A 6,009-nucleotide genomic window follows, 5' to 3' on the forward strand; every position below is an offset into this window, starting at 1 on the left:
GATCGGCTCGATTGCTGCAATTACTGCGGCATTATGCTGATCGACACTCCTTGCAAGGTGCGCTCCCAGATAATTCACGAGAACGGTTTTTCGGACAAACTAACGCGGCTGATCAACACTAGCGTGCCCAGACACAAATAAACGGTGAGGCATCTGACCTTTTAGAAGAATGTTTTGGTATGGAAAAATGGAGTAATCGTAGGTTGGCGAATCTATTATTACTTATCATAAAATTTCCAGCCGGTTAGGTTGAAAACTTCGGATTTTCGGTTGCAAGTGAATTTAAAATTATGCTTGAAACTGGACCAGAAAGTAGAGTTGAAATTGGACTTAAAATCGAACTTGATATGGGGTATCGAATTAGACTTGAATTTGAACTAATTTGGGGTTGAAATTATACTTGAAATTGGACACGAATTGGATTTAAATTGGACTTGAAATTAGACTTTTTTACATGTGAAAATACATGTAAAATTTGATTTCAAATTGTACTTAAAATAAAGTTTACATTTGACTTGAAATTGAACCTAACATTGGATTTAAATTAGACTTGAATTTGGCCTTAAAATCACGTATTTTAATCCAGACCAAGAGCATAGCAGCATCGTTAAAGAATATAATTAACAAAAGCGATCCCAAGTTGTTGCCTTGCGGCACACCAAATTTATTCGTGAACTCAGCACTTAACAAAAAAATCGCATCTAGTTGAAGTTTCGCCAAAAATGGTATTTTTTCAAAATAAGTTCTTTTCATTCTTTTTTATACTGACGCACGGTGTTTCCATATATTTAGTTTGAATGTTTGGTGCTAATTGTCAACAAATTATAGTGCGTAGGAAATTAGCACCAAATTTTCAATGACATATCCGAAGCTAAGAACTTCGTTTAGAATCAGATCATTCTATTTTTCGTTGATATAGATGAATGCACAAAAAAACAAAATGGTTTCCAGCCAATGTAAATCAGACTTCCCCGTTGCGACTAGGTAGGTCTCCGTGTTGGCTTCGAGCGAGAATCCAACAATGGTTTTGGTATTTTTTGCATTTATGAGAAAAACATTGAGTTGTCTGAAATTGTGAAATTCAGACAAATGTGATATAAAGTAAAGTTAGTAACTTACTAGATGGAATTGGATACTATATTTTATTGATCGATAACAAAATGAAGTATAAATTAGAATACACAAAAAATGTTTAATATATTTCACATTACTGTACAAAATAACCTCATCTATACTTTTACGGACATAGAAATAGCTAGCACTAGCCCGGAAAAAACAGTTATTTATTCCTACTCAATTGTCTACTAATTGCTGAGCGAAACTATGAGAGCATAATGACTTATTTGACAATAATTCGATTGCAGTTTATAATCCCTGTGTTTGGTCCTTGGTCATTTATCGCCCACCAATCGTCCAATACGGTTCAATACTAGTACCTAGCAGTATCGACAAGAATAGTTATGGCAGCATCGCAGTCGGGTTACGAGGGTACGAGGCGTTGTGGTTGTCGGTGTCGGCGTTGTAAATTGCTGCTCTTCCTGTCGTTTTCGTACATTATGTTTCTTGAGCTGCTGCTGGCGATAGACAAACTTTGGGCGGAAAATAATTGCTCGCTTTGTTCGAATATGAGGCTTTTCACTCAAATTTGGCTCCGATGAAATTAAACCATCTTCCAATTCTGCTGTCAAGGTTGATCGATTCAGTGACGTCGACGTTTTCAGTTCATTGATGGAAATGGCAGTTTTGGTACTAAGATTTGCAGCTGATTCTGCTGATGAACTCAACGCAGCTTCATCCAATAGTGTTACTGGAATAGCCACCACAGACGAGAAGAAGGCCACCAGATATAAGAACTGTAACAGAGCAAATGAAAGAAAGTGCTTGTTTATTGTGCTTTGTAAGCTTCCACAAATTTTCTCGTAATTTCATCCTTTGACTGTGATAATTGTTGTATTTTTATCAGTTCCTCGCAACACCACGTTTCCTTGTTATATTTTTTGACTGATCCTCAAAATAACAAGTGTTTGAATAATTATCTGAGGCACGTAACACATATTAATATTAAAAAAAAAAGACTACTTTATAATGATCACTTATCTTCCATATATGTACCTTAATTTTATGATCAACAGTGATCACAGCCATTATTCTGATTTATTCTAAACAACCGGAAAACTAAACTGATTTTTTCGTTTATCACTTAAACACAGCTGAATCCTTCGAGAACAAAAGAATCACTTTATTAGATCACCACTTACGACCGTTGCTGACTTGGTACTGAATTTACCATCTTTTGTTACCTTGATTTTTATATATCGCAATTGATGGCCAAAATTCACACGTTTCCGTTCTCCGTTGACATTCCGCAGCTCCCGGCCGGATATCGACGCCGCACTGAGTGAATCATTAGGAAAATTAGCACCATCGATGCCAGCATCCAGATGGTTACACTACAACTGTGCTGACAGCACACTGAGTAATCGTTGCGCTCGGGACGTAAGGATGCCTAGTTTCCGAGAAAATCCGGAAATGATAAACAAAAAGCAAATATTTCGCTCCGGTAATTAGCAACATTCCACCAATGACTAGCTTGACTGCTAATACCGGCCCAAGCACTAGAGATGCACTTGGCACTAGTTCTCTCGACTTTCTTTGGTATCGTGTGCCTCACTATGCGAGCACTTCTATAGATTCGTGTTCAAAACATGCTCATGGAGCTTGTTTATCCAATCTCTTAGTATGATTCAATGGGACCCAAAAACGAATAGTGCACTTGTTTTTTTTGGAAATTTTCCCCTATCTACAATCACAAATGTGGACCGTGAGCTGCAAAAACAGCTTTGTATTCACCTAACAGTGTAATTTGAGTTTTTGAATACATCATGCATTAATTTTTATATCCATCAACACATTCACGATTCACGTAACATAAATTTTCAAATAAAAAACCAGATCATTATAATTTATTTTTATCCAAGTGTTTGGATTCGAAAAGCGGAGTTTGGTAATTTTCGTGATTATACCCACAACCGATTAGCAACACTTAAGGCAACAAAAGTCATCAGAAAACCAGCTTTCATTGTGATTTTGTATAGTTCTCTATAAGCAAGGTAAAACTAGAAACAAAAAAGATCATTGTTACGAAACTGGTTCGACTGGTTTTTCCGGCTTTGTTCTAGTAGAAATACCGTCATTCATAAATTTAGAATTTTTGTACGTTTAATATCCCTTCGTTCCATTCAGTGCTCACTTCTAGATAGAACCAAGTCAGTCAAACAATCAATTTGTGGCCATTTAGCATCAGGTAATCGTCTTCATTTTGCCCAGTCGTCAATTTTCCAGATGCCTAACCACGAACCCGCTTCAAACTAGTCAAGACAACTTGCACTTCATCAGAAGCTTCTGCTCCTGCTACTGGCAGATTTTCACACTCTTATCCTAAATAAGATAACCAATCGAAAGGGAATGCTTTCGAATTGGAAAATTGATTGTAATCGAGGACTTGCAGCCCTAAAATCTAAGCATTTGAAATCCCGACAACTAATGCGAATCTTCAACCAACACTAACGGACTGACATGGCACAAGCATTTCCTCTTTTGACCGTACAAGAACTTGCAAGCAAGCGACCACTTGTTAACAAGCGAGAGATCACTTGTATCCAGGGGCTTAAAATTACTAAAACTTTGTGGACCAAACATAAACGCAAGTCGTGTGACCGACACGAAAAAATAAAAACACGCTAGGAGCACAAGTGAATGCATAAAGCTTTTTGTAAAAATTACTTTATCCTTTGTTTTAACAATACACAAAGAATTAACGGGTTATTTCCGATATTCATACAGATTTCCGTTGAAACAAACTGAATTTTGCATAAGTCTGTCAATATTTTTTGAAACGATGGTTCTACAATTGATGAAGGTACGGTAAGGAAAAGTAATGCAGAAGGATTTTTTGAATGGTGGGGAAAGAGTGAAAAGGTGAGGGGGGGGGGGGGGGTAATTGGTAGCTACGCTTAACAAGTTGTCGTTGTGACTCCTACCTTTTGTCCAATGCTGGAAGGTGCATGGGTCGGACCAAGCTATAATCTGAGATTATAACCTGATTCGACCCCACAACAGGTGGAGAAAGAGTCACAATTTGTGTCTAAAAATAGCCCAACCCATGTTGCTACATTAATAAGGGGGGTTGTGCAGTCTCCTTTTATCCAGCGCCTCTGTGGCTCATAGGTACACGGGTACCAGCGAGCCACATGCCCTGGCGGGTGTTGTGGATTCTAATCCGGTTATAATCTCAGATTATAGCTTGGTTCGACCCATGCACCTTCCAGCATTGGACAAAAGGTAGGAGTCACAACGACAATTTGTTAAGCGTAGCTACCAATAACCTCCATAGACTCCATATCAAGTATGGAGTCTAAATCCCAAAACGGTAATTGGTTTTATTAACCATGAAGTACGGAATTGGGGCACAGGATTACAACTATCCGGCTCAACTCCGTCAACGGGTACGAGTAGTCCGTAAACTGTGTGCAGCAATCGGGGCCTACCACACAAGACGATCATTAAGATTGTCGCAAAAGCAAAGCCATGGGTATCTATAAACGTCCGGTTGAGAACTTCTTTCTTTATCGACAGACTTCGCAGCCGGCTATTAGAGTACAGGACAATTGCAACGATCCTACTGACTGTCTATAGCAGCACCTACCAGCCAAGATTGTCGCAGTGGCCTTCGAACCCTTCTTCTGGCATACAAAAAAAAGAAAAAAAGCGTACGACGTATTTCAAACCCCACCAACACTGGCAGGTTGAGTTATTTTTAGACACAAAGGTTCGCTGTGGTTCAAAGGTTTACAAATATCTGCGATCCACCGAACCTGGGAGGAGCAGTTGAATTCCAATCCAGTTATAGTTGCTTCACATCATAGTTTGGTTTGATCAGCGGACCCTAGTTTGGGCAAAAAGGAACACATAACTAATTAAAGCCTCCCAATTGGCCTCGAGGTATGATGCTAGTCAGTCGTCGTATGTTCGAATCTCGATTGGAAGAGGCTGTTAGAGTCAATAGGATCGTAGCAACTGGCCTTGCAATTGTCCTGTACTCTAACAGCTGGCTGCGAAGTCTGTCGTATAAAACAGAAGGTTAAGTTTCGATAACGGATTGTAGCACCTAGACTTTGCTTTGCTTACACATACCTAATTAAGCGTTGCTTCAAGTACCCTCACGTACCCAATTTTCCACCCTTTCCCCTTCACGTCTTATCCCATTATGTTTGAATACTATGAACACGTTTGTTTCATTACTTTTTACCGTTATACAAAATTAACAAACCGAAGTATTCATCTTTTTTGTCACTTCCTGAATCTAAATGTTGGGTTGACCTTTCAATTGGATAACTACACCCAAAACTCAGGGAGAATAGTTGGTTGTTTTTGAGCGAAATTCTAATTACCTTTTTCGTCTTGTGACCGTAACCTGAAAGTACCAAGAAAAATGACGCTTACATCTATGTATGCGTTTCTGCAGTGAACCACAAATTCAACAACTGCTGTACACGTGTTAGCTAGAGGTTAGTTCTTGTAGCTGTGGTGATATGATTTTTGCTCATTACTTTATTCCTCACTAACTAATTTCGACACTACTATATGTGTACGCTAGCGCCACAATCAAGCAGTTGTGATTTCAAAACCCTGTTTCCAGTTTCCAAACCACTCCTTATGGATCCATTTCCAGCGCTAAATTGTTACGTAGCCATTTTTCTGTATCTCAATTTTATAATTTTTTATGAGCTCTCAATTGGCGATTTTTGGAGAAAAACACCTTGAAAAATTAGTCGCTGTTTTAGTAGTTTTCCAAATCTTCGAAAACCGCTACGGAACATTTTAGGTATTGATCTATAGTTTCAAAATCATTTTTGACAAATTGACAATTGTCAGAGTTTCCTCGTTCGCCGATAAATCCGTTTCCGAATACTCCGTTGGCTCACGGTACAGTTGGTCGGGCTCGGGTAT

Source organism: Sabethes cyaneus, chromosome 2 (genome assembly GCF_943734655.1).
Source record: "Sabethes cyaneus chromosome 2, idSabCyanKW18_F2, whole genome shotgun sequence".
NCBI classification, from domain to species: Eukaryota; Metazoa; Arthropoda; class Insecta; order Diptera; family Culicidae; genus Sabethes; species Sabethes cyaneus.